Raw genomic sequence first — 11,685 nt, forward strand, 5'->3', positions numbered from 1 at the left:
ATAGTGCTAGAGGTAAATTGGCCACTATTCTTCCTATCAGAAAGAGACCAGAGTATTTGATTAAGTTAAACAGGAGCTATTTCTTTGTTCCGGAGAACAGAGAAAGCGACATTTCCACCAGACAACTGAGACAGAGAACCCAGGAAAAAAAAATCTATTAAAGAGATAACAAAGGAGAAAAGCACTTACACTAATTCTGTCAAAACTCATGAAGCATCCTGAGAGGTTGATAAAGGTGATATTTTTCTAAGGCACATAGAGACAGCTATAGTAGAATATTTGTGGTAGCTCCAAAGGATAGGTGATTTCTTTACCAGTTAAAGGCCCAGTAATGCCTATGAAGTAAGCTAAAATGATACATTTGCGAGGGTCAATAAAACAGCACAGCTGTGTGGCTTAAAAATTAAATGTCATAAAGACAAAAGCACTCAACCTCTGTAATACTGAAGTTATTTCAAGAGGCTCTGTAGAAAGGCAGGCTGGCAGATTTGACAAATATTTTAGTTATTTTACCCAGAACAGGCACCTCTCGCATCTTAAATAAGGGTCCTTAAATAATACACTAGTATTGATATAAATTAGAAGATTAAAAGGTGTGATTTCTTGGAGCTGGTCATGTCAAATCAGTGTCTTTTTATCTCCATGATAATTTATTATATTTACCAGAGTGTAAAATAAAACAAAACCCTCACCTGCTCTATATTCACTTAAATGAATGTTCACCCTCAAAGAAGAAATAATTCTGGCTGTCTACTGTTACATATTTGTCATATTTTCAGATGTGAAGAAATAGTCAGCTATCCTGTAAGAAAAGTCTAGTTTTCCTATTTCTGATAAGTTCACACAATGTATTTTACAACAGTTTGTAAACCCAACACATTTTGTGCAAATACAAAGGTATCTTAGTAGGGGTAATTTAGGGTAGATACTGATTTGAGAGCAAAGTATGGCCCATCAGCTTCCATATTTAAGTTAATGCAAAGATTTATTAGTCCTCTAGGTAAACATTGACCTTGGCTTCACCTTGGTCAATATTTACTTCTCAAGTTAATAAATCTTTATATTAACTGCAATTGAAGTCACTCTCTGCTTAAAAGATAAAGACCAAACAGGTCCTCATATGAAGACAGCATTCATCAGATAAATGCTGCAGCTTGATTTATCTTTTTGTCCACTTGTCTTAAAAAAGTGGCAATCCATAGATGGGAAAGATGTTCCTGTCTGGAGGAAAAGAGGTTTGGTAGTGGTTTTTTGATTTTTTGGGGTTTTTTTTAACCTGTAGATCTGTGCATTTTACTTACATTTTAAAGTAATGGCACCAGCTTTTTGTCTCTTGCACTTAGGAATCTTCAGAGTTTCCAGGATGTTATTCCAAAGGATGTTACATCCCTTCACAATCTATTTACCTATGGGCAAGCCTGGAGACTATTTTACTCAGTGGACAGCCCTCTTGGTCACTGACTTGGTTGCTATTTGGTTTCAACAAGGTGACAGGTTTAACATTTTGAAATTCGTAGCTATTTTGGAAAAAGGTGCTGACTGGGGGTGATGAGAATGACACTGCAATGAAACACCAATAATAAACAAATAAACTAACATGTGAGGATCTTGGAAAACCAGGAAACTTTGAACTTCTCAGAACAGAAAAGACATCGAAGACTTGATTTTTTTCCAGCTACCAGGAGTGGGAATCTGAATTACTGTAAAAGAAATTGTCTTGAGGAGCATTTGGATAAGCTGAGGATTAAGTTACAATTAGAGATTTCCCTGAAATTAAAAGTGAAAAGGAAAACCAGACAAGAACAGGTTTATACATCTTCTCTTTCTGTGATTTCAAACATTATTGCACTGATTAAAACCTCATCATGCTGTTTTCTTGCACATTTAACTTGTGCTTTTAAAAGCCAAAACAACATATGTTTTGTCCATGGGTCTCTCTGATTGAGTCCGGCTTGGATTAGATTATACCATATATCACTTTTTACTGGATTCTGAGCAATATCAAGCCTTACTGCTTGCACAAAAAATTGAGGACTTGCTGAGAAGTACTCAGTTACAGAGAAATTAAAAACTGAACTTTCTGAGAAAGAGAATCAAAGCAGCAGTAACTTCAGAAACTAAATGGCGAAGCTGTTGCATTTTTTAAAACATATTTAGATCTCAAATAAATATCAACCACTTCACTTATGCAGGCATTCCCTTTGAAGTCAATGGGATTAGCCATGGATAAAATTCATCCTAAATTCTGTATAGAAAGACAGGTACAAAGTCACTGAATCACTTAAATTCCACAGAATCTCAGGCTTAAAAGCTGCAAAGGTTTCTTGTTAGTCCTTTGGACTGGAGTGTTTAAAAATGTGGAAATCTGGGGGGCAGGATTTGTCCTCACTGGAAGATGCTTTAAATCTATCCAGTTGCATTACTCTCTTCCATCGAGTTGCAGTTGCAGCATCCTCTTGTTTTCTCCATGCAGTGCTGATGAGTTTACAATGATGCTGTAGTGCCTTTCTGCAGGCGGTGCAGGGAAATGTCATACAAACTCCATTAATAAATCATCCTATTGCATAAACTGTTTGAATGGCACAGCCAGCTCTGCTAGCAAGACAATGTATTTGCATGGTTGTGTGTGTGTACAAAAGTATATATACTCATCTTTCAACCCCCAAAAAACCGATCCACATTTTTATTTCTTTTTTTCCTCCACGTTGAAATCAGCATCTTAGTGAGTAAATGATGAGACATGCAAAGGGATACAAGCTGTATAAAGTCAATGGTGACTGGTATAATACACCTCTGACTTTCACTGTAAATGGTGTGACTATTCAGAGCTGTACTTCTCTACCCTTTCTTATTTCTAGTTCACGAGAATAAAACAGATAGAATTTCAACACAGCTATACCATCTGCCAGGATTTAAAAAGAAAATTTTAAAAGAATAAACATTAATAAAGATGTTTTAATTTACTGGCGTGAGAACTGAGGGCTGGGAATGTAGCTGTTTGAAGGCTGTACTGCGAGCAAGTGGCAGTCCTCAGAGAGGGAAAACCAAACAAATTATGGCTGCTGACTCCCAATATTCCACTTTAATTGGTGGGGGTTGTCCTGGAGAAAGATACATGAGCCTTTCCCGGCGGCAACAGGAATTTGACATATATAAATACAGGGGCCCATGTGCTTTCGTGTCTTTGGCGGACCCGCACGAGATGTTCGCGCGGGGGCCCCGTGCGCCCGGTGCCGCTCCCGCCGCGGTGCCCGCGGACACGGGCCCGCAGGGCCCGGAGCCCCGGCTCGGGACGCCGGAGCAGCCCCGCTCCAGCAGCTCCTCCGCGGCTTCCCGGCAGCCCGGCCGGTCCCGCCGGGGCGGTTCCGTGCGCGGCCGGGGCCCGTCCGGGGGCTGCGGGGCGGGGGCTGCGCGGAGCCTCCCGCCCGTCCGCGGGCTCGGCCGCCCGGTTGCCATGGGGCCGACGCCAGCCGCCCCGGGGCCGCCGCTCCGCCGCCGCGGCTCCGCTCCGCGCCCGGCACCCGCCGCCCTCCCGGAGCCGCGGGCCTGCGGGGAGGGGGAGGGGGTTCCAGGGCTCTCCCGCTAATTTTAACAGCCTTCTCCTTTTTCTCTCCCCGAAATCAGGAGACCGAAATTGCCGGAGAAGCTCCCCCGCCCCCGCGCCGGGGCTCTCGCCTTTGTTGTGCTGAGCCCGGCACCGGCGAAGGCGCCGCTAAATGAATGGTAAACTGTCTTTAAAAGGCGCTGGCGGGCGATGCCCGGGCCCTGGCGAGCCGGCGGCGGGGGGGCGGCCAGTGCCTGGCGCTGGGACACAAGAGGCGCGTTGGGGAGGTTTCAGGCACCTTTCTTTCCCCATTTAATCACCTCTCACCCTGGCGTGACCGGTTCCCCGACACACTGAGCCCCGACTGAGCCGGACACACGGGGTAGGCAAGGGCGCATGTGTGTAATTAATAAAGTAAATTAAAGGGTTTTAAAAATTAATTCTACTCATTTAGTCGCCAATCTGTTAATGAGGCATGGAAAGCCCCCGGGATCGATAGTCGGGAGTAAAACCGAAGTAGGTGAAGGAGGTGCCTGCTGAAAGATAAAAGCTTTATAGAGGAAGTATCCGTATCTCAGGCGATATAAATATATATAAAAGGATGTGTATAAATCTTTGCCTGCTCTGGCGGGGTCTGGATTCCATCGGCGCGATGGAGGCAGCCGCCGTCTCCCTGGTTTATGGGGCTCCGAACTTTCCCTTCGCCGGTACCGCGGGGCTTCAACCTTTGCTCCGCCGCATCCTCTCAGCCACAGGAGCCTCTGGCTCCTACCATAAATATTAATACTCTGCGCTAGTGCGAGGCATAATTATCTCCCCTTAATTGCAAATTCAACCAAAAATTGAGCCTGCTGTCATTCAGGCACCTCTAAATTATTGTAATTAGGGCTTTTTTTATGTCAAGTGAATCCCTGGGCTGAATGTTAGTCCTTGTATGCAGTAGTGCAACATGTAAACCATATGCTGTGCCGCTGCTCGGGAAACCCCACCGCCGGGAGAAGCTCCCGGGGAGCGGCTCGGCTCCAGGCAGGGGTCCGGGCGGAGCGGAGCAGCCCTCGGGGAGCCCCGGGGGTCTGCCGGCCGCGGCAGCGCCGTCCAGCACCGGGGGCGATGCGGGGCGATGCTCCGCACCGGCACCCACGGCTGCCTCCCCATTTCGGCACCGGCGTCGCGTCCCCGCGGCCGCCGGCAAATCCCCCTTGGGAGAAGCGAGCCGCTCCCCCTGCTCGCCCCGACCCTTTGTTCGGGGCCCGGAGGGGCCCGGGGTGGGGTCTCCGAGCCCGGCAGGACGGGCTGGGGGAGCGGCTGAGTTCTTCAGCTGGGTATGAACCAGCTTCCAGTGCCGGCGTGGGGGCTGCCGTCTGCAGGTGCCGCCCAGACTCCTGTGTGTTCCCATCGTCTTTTGTGAGTGAGAGAATGAGTCGGTCTCCAGCGCAGATCCCTCGAGCGGCCTGGCACAGGGTCGCTGAGCCAGAGGTGAGGCTAGTGAAGGGCACAGGGTGTGCGGGTGCAGTGTTCCAGCCGTGCCTCTCACTCAACCAGCTCTCTGAGCAGTGGGCAGAGCGCTGCTCCTGCCGCCTGCAGCCCTTCCCAGGGCACCCGGGGTCTGGGGCCTTCTTCAGGCTCATAAGCTTTGTCTTTCTTCCGAGTGAGGTGGTGGCTGAGGACGCTATTCCGTACCAAGGACATGCATCATTGTGTGTGGAGCTGGGGTGCTGTGCCGAAAGGAATACCAGGTTTTGTTGGGCAGCAAGACAGACAACAAGAAGGGAGCCCAAAGTCCATGCTGAACACCTTCTGCCAGGATGAAGGGAGACTCAGTCTCTTTTTCCCTGTGATATTTATGCACTTTGTGCAGTAATTCTCATACAAAATACATAAGCAGCCTTTATGTCAGATGCTGGAGTTGTCCGCTTGCATGTGGTCTGCTAGTTCTACTGTTTGTAAGTCTTAAATTCTGCCTTCCAAGCTGAAAGGGTGAGAACTAATAATTTGTATGTAAACATGGCATCAAGCTTTCAGAAAACTGCTTTAAACCACAAGTTTTAGAATTGGTGCTCAGAAAATGATCTAGCACAGCACTAGGTACAGGAGCCGTGTGAGCACAGTGTGTTGATACTCAGACAGGAGATGCTGCTGGCTCTGGTTGTGATCTCACATTTGGTGGCAAGGCTGTGTAAGGAGCTCTTCCCCTCTTATCTCCAGTTTATTCATTCTTGTGCTTGTTCTGCTTGCTGTGCTGGACTTGCAGAGTTTGTGTGGCTGTGAGTGATGAAGGCTGAAGAATTGTTATGGCTATTTTTCATTCCCACCCCATGCCCCAATTCAGAATTCTACTGGGAAACCATGCACCTAGGCACAGCCCTACAATGGGCCTTCGTTAGCACAGGTCACACAGGACTCACCTGCAGCTTCTGATTTCCCAAGCCATGTCATGGAGTGGAGGATACATGGAATTATACTTGGCAAAAAGTTTACTTTTTTGTGATGTGTAGTGTTCTCAGTGGAAGGTTTTTTTCTGGATAAGAAATTCACAGAATAGAAAAAGTGCACAGAATGGAGCTTTCAAAAGTAGGAAATGACAGGATGAAGCTTTCCCCTGCAAGTTAATGTGGCCTTAGTATAAAGGGCTTTTGGTCCATTTAGATTTTGAGATTTTACCTTATCTTTGCTGCAAGACTCTTATCTAATGCAGAAGATGTCTCCTGCCCTACAAGTGAGTCCAGATTGTGTTTTTGGTCTTCCCTGGCATGGGCTGCAGTGTTGGGTGGGCAGCAGGAGCAGGCAATGCTTTTCCTGAGGGGAAACCCCACAGGCAGCAGCTTTACCTCAGATGTGACAGCTCATCTGTCACCTGGGCTGGCCCCTGTCACAGAATTTTCTGACATTGACATTCTGTGCTGTGATTAGTTCTGGTCCTCAAAGAGCAGTTGAGTCCTGAGCTGAAGGGGACCTGATTTGGGAAAAGCTTCTGTTGAAGTTGATGAGAGCTATGGTGTGAATCCATGAAGTACTACAAAACATGAAGATATCACAAGACTCAGGCCCGAGGGTTTCCAGTTTGGAGATCCAAAACTCAAGGCACTGACACATCTCACTGAGCCTGCCCAGCCTCACCTGGGCCCCCCTGCCCCTGCCCATGGCCCAGAGCCCCGTGCCAGCCCAGTCTGTGGCTGTCAGTCCCTGCCCCTGCCCTGCTGGCCCCAAGGGAGCAGCCAGCACTTACTGCTCCCTAAACAAAACTGTTCAAGAGATCTGATGTTTCAGCTTTCATTTTTTTCTTTCATTTTATGTCTTGCATATACAACTAAGAGAATAATGCCACCTTGCCTTACAGTGATGTAGTGCAAATACATTAGTATTTCTAACAAAATGAGCTGGCAAGGTGGGAAGGCCAGAGAAAGCCCCACAGAGAAACTGGTGCCAAAGTGAGAGGCTGGAGAGTCCCCACTGGAACACAGCTACAGCAGCTCCCATCTTAAGACAACCACATGGGAGTGAAGAACTGGGTGCCTCTCATTTCACTCTTTGTTGCTGTCTTGAGCAGCTAAATTGCTTAAAAACTAAAAGGTCCTTTGAAAGTCACCAGACATGTTAGGTGCTCTGTAAATCCGAAAATAATGTTACACTGTGGTATTTTTCAGCCTGTGGCCTGTCACTTGCCTCCTCCCAAAATTTTACTTGCTGAAGTGCTTTACAGTGGCAGAGGTGACCCTGTTCTGGCCCTGTTGAAGTCAATGGGAATTTCCCTGTGACTCATGAGTGCTAGTATTTCTCATGGGGCAAAAAAAATTTGCATTTCTTTGCCTCCTTAAATTCAGCCCAGGTCAGTGCAGATTTGGTGAGTCCTAAGTGTTACAGAAAGCTCTTCCCTTGAGCCTGCAGATATTGCCCCTGTTTGAGGTAAACTGAGCTGTGTTAAGTTCCAATTTCAGAAACAAACACAGATGTGATAATTACCACCTATGAGCAGGAAACCAAGATGGTGTAAATGGGTCAACATGCTGCCTGGGCTTGAGCCAGAGAAGTGTTTTATTTATGTAACAGAAACCATAGTTTGTTTAGAAGGAAAATTTTAGATTAAATCAGAGGCCTTTAGAAACAGGGATAGTCAGTGAAGCTTGTGTTATTGTCAGTTCTCAGTAATTCTGCAGAGTTAACACGTGCTGAATATTTTATTTGTTTTGTATATTATTTGCAACAGTGTTAATAACATTGTTTGCAATATTAATAACACAGGATTTCTGTGTGCTGAACTGCATGCAGGAAAATGATTTGGGATGGTACTCATGGGGCCAGTAACGTACCACCTGTGAATTTGCAGTTATTAATTAGCAGCTTTGGTTGGCAAGCCCACCGTGCGGGAACTGAGCTGCCCTCAGTGTGAGCTCTGCCCCGGGGGCAGCATCCCAGCCCAGGGGCACGCAGCGCAGCAGGAGGATCCCGGAGGATTGGTGCTGGCTCCGCGGTGCCTGAAGTCGGGCCGACGGCGTGGAAATGGCGCTCAGATGTCTCTGGCCCGCTCGGTAATGGAGGAGGATGTGAGGGTGAGCTTCCAGAGGAAAGGGGACGCTTTTCCGGACAATAGATTTTTGCGCTGATGAAGAATTTCCGCCGAGTACCTTCGCAGCAAAGAGAAGCGGTTAATGAGATGCAGAGCTCCTCTTTGCCCAAGCTCTCACAGTGCTCTCCTTGCCAGGATCCAGCCCTCGCTAGCTGTGCTAACATAGTCTCAACCCAGATTTCCTTTGTGCCGAAAAAAAAAAAAAAAGCAATTTTGGGAAGCAAGCCTTGTGCCCCGCAGCTCAGGAGAGGAAGGCAGGAGAGGGACCGTATCCCATGGAAACTGCAGGGGGCACAGTGTCATTACTAGAGGGCCGGGATAATTAGATGCTGCTGACTTGCCTTCCCTAACGAGGAGCTGAGATGGGGCTGTGAGCGGCAGAAAGTGGAGCCGCGGCTGTGATCGGCCACCCCTGTACAGGTGCCGTGGTGTGATGCCGAGCCAGCCCAGGGCCGAGGCTGCTGCGGAGCCCAGGCAGCTCCAGGCACGGGTGACAGAAGCCCCATGTCACAGCGGGAACACGGCCCGGGTCACCCTGTGACACAGCTCCTGCCCGCAGAAAGGGGGACCCGGCTCAGGAGGGTGTGCTAAACACCCTGAACACTGAAATTTTAAGGGAATAGGTTTGCCTCACCTATTCAAAAATGTTAAAAAGCACCAGATAGAAAAGAATGCTTGTTGACAGCATGCTTTCGGCTAATACATGAATTGTTTTATCTTTGAAATGTATTAGTTTGGAAGCCGAATACATTCACTTTTGGTGTATTTTTCTTACATTCAGCCGTGAGGCACAGATCCCTCTCACCTGTTCTGGGTCAGCAGGATGAGGCATTTGCTTTCAATGTGGAGACATAGATAGGGCCATTCAAACGGTACTTTGTGGCTTTTTTTCCCCCTGCAGAAATGCTTTGTATAGCTGACATCACTGGTTCAGCAATCTACAGTGCTGAATAATCATAAACATATTTGTCCTAGTTATTCCCCTGGAGGATTTTTCCACCTAAGATATTTAAAGGGATATATTCTTGCTGTGACAGAGGTCTATTTTAGAAATACTGTCAGATTATAGTACTGTTAAAGTCCATAGATTTAGTAATTATTTTCCCACAATTAAAACCCCAAATGTTTTGTCTGTAGATACAGAGCTCTTTACCAGCTGAAAATGTCCTAACCGTTTAAGGAAAAACGTTTGTTTTATTTATATAAAAACATCCTCTCGTATTAAATACATATATGTGAAGTGACTGTTTTGTGGTCCTAGAACTGATAAAGTAGGTTTGGAAACATTTTTTTCTCTGTTTGTCATCTCTGTGGGATATAGCTGGGTACATAAGGAGTTTGATATTGCTTGAGCACTTGCTCTTTCTATACACTTCAGCCAGTATTAGATTTTGTAAACTTTCCCCTTTTAATATTTGTCTCAAGGGATCAGAACAAAAAATGCAGCCTTTTTTTTTTTCCAATTATGTCCAGAAAAATGACACTTAAACAAGAGAAAATTACTAACAATAATAAAAAAAAAAAAGTATAAGTATTGCTTACACGTATGTAAACTTAATCGTTGTGAAAACAGAGGAAAAGAGAAAATTATTGGGGAAATAGTGTTTCCTGAGCTTCCAGGAAGCACTGCTAACAGTTTATTAGAATTTGTTATGGTAGTTAGTAGAATTACAACCCAACTGTTAATATTATTTAATAGTAATTATAGACTAATTAGTAATTATTGATTTTAGTTTTTTCCTTGTTTTGTTTTTATCTGATACCAGTGTTATTTGCAGATTTCCAGTCAAATAGAGCATTAGGATTTTTTCAGATACTTTACTACAGATAAACTAGTTAATTAAGGAAGTTTATTAAACATTATCCAAAATACACTGATCATAACACTACAGTGAGTTGGACCATATATTCTCCCAGTTAAAAAAAACATAAAATCTAGTACTTCTGCATATATTTAACAGCAGAAGGATTCATTTAAGTTGGTAGAGGTTTCACCTATATTTAGGTGACTGCATTTTTAGTGAGTAAAGGAATCAAGCAGAGAAAAACCTGCCAACTACTTTCACAGATGGAATTAGGAAAGTAGTCCAACAGAGAAGAATCTGCTGAGTACTTTTCATACATGAGTTACTTATAATCCATTTTTCAGCTCAGCAGGTTCCTGTGATGAAAGGGAGCTGATCAGAGAAGATAGGGGCGGGGGATTCCTGCAGGTGAAGAGTGGCTCAGCTGCAGAGAAGATGAACCCTCCCCACCGTTTCTCCCCTCTGACGTGGCCTGATCTGGCCTGCTCTGCCCTGGTTATCCTGGAGCAGTTGTGCCAGGCACATCTCCGAGGGGCAGCTTTCTTCCCCTCCCTTGACTTCTGGTCTGTAAGTGCCTTTCATCATCTGGGGCTAAGCTCTGCTATTTCTGAGGGGAACCAGAACAAATAATTCTGCCCATCTGCCTTCACCCCTTCCAGCACTTCTTACAGATTTGCATTTCGTGATTGGTCCTGAGCTCCTAATGGAACTTTGCTGTGAGTAAATATTCACATGGTTCATGTTTTCTGTTAGTGACTGTTACCTTGGGGGGACTGTACTTCCACTTTTCCTTGTGCAGGGTGCTTAGTCCCCCTTTTCTACCCAAACTTCTGTCCCTCTGAAGATGTATAGGAACTTGGTAGCTCAAAGCAATCTGTACCTCCCTGTTAAATTTGGTTAAATGAGAATCTGGATGAGAACTGGATCAGACACATACAGAGACACATGGAGCCTTTGCGTCTCAGTTTCCTTAGGAAACAAAGTTAAAAAAGACATCAGTATTTTTCCTAAGATCAGGAGCCAAATTAATACATCTGTGTCCATGGGGAAATCCTTCCTTTGTGACTCCAATATTTAATAGCAGAAAGCTTAAATGCGATACTTTAAGAAAATAATAGCTGGCTTCATGGGAGGCTACAAAACTTACAGGTCTGGCCAGTGTCCATAAAGGAGTTGGGTGGAAAACTAGTTCCAGGGTCAGGAAGGACAACAGCTATCCAGCCCAACTTAGGCATGCAGTTGTTCCTTGGCTCACACTTCTATGACTTGTTTTCCAAATTTTTATCACTTTTGTACAGCTGTCTATAAGGAAGCTGAGAGATTTAGAAAAGTGGGCATCAGGATTCCACATAGCAGTGTTCTTGGGAGTGAATTGTACTGTATCAAAATCAATTCCTTTCACTCAATATTTCCATTTACACCTTATGCCACAGGCTTGTGTTCTGGACGGCCTTTTCAGCTTCCCTCTGAGAAACTGATTTTCAAAGCAGTCTTCTGTCCTTCCAGCATCCCTTGCATTTCTGATTTCCCTTCGACTTTCCTGAAATGTCCTGTGGGGCTGTGTCCATTTATCAGAGCACATAAGAATAACGTGTTCACTTCTTTCTGCAGACCTTGATTTTAGTACCATGAACCAGCTCTACTGACCAAGCTCTTATGAGATTGGGTAGACCATTGAAGAATAGATACAAAGGCCAAGAACTACGCTCAGGAGCTTCTCCTGGGAGGGGCCCTTTCGCATATTTTCTCATTAAATGACACCTTACATTTTT

This window comes from Pseudopodoces humilis, chromosome 1 (assembly GCF_049639895.1).
Source record: "Pseudopodoces humilis isolate 2021_Gansu_Grassland_sample_001 chromosome 1, ASM4963989v1, whole genome shotgun sequence".
In the NCBI taxonomy this organism is placed as follows: Eukaryota; Metazoa; Chordata; class Aves; order Passeriformes; family Paridae; genus Pseudopodoces; species Pseudopodoces humilis.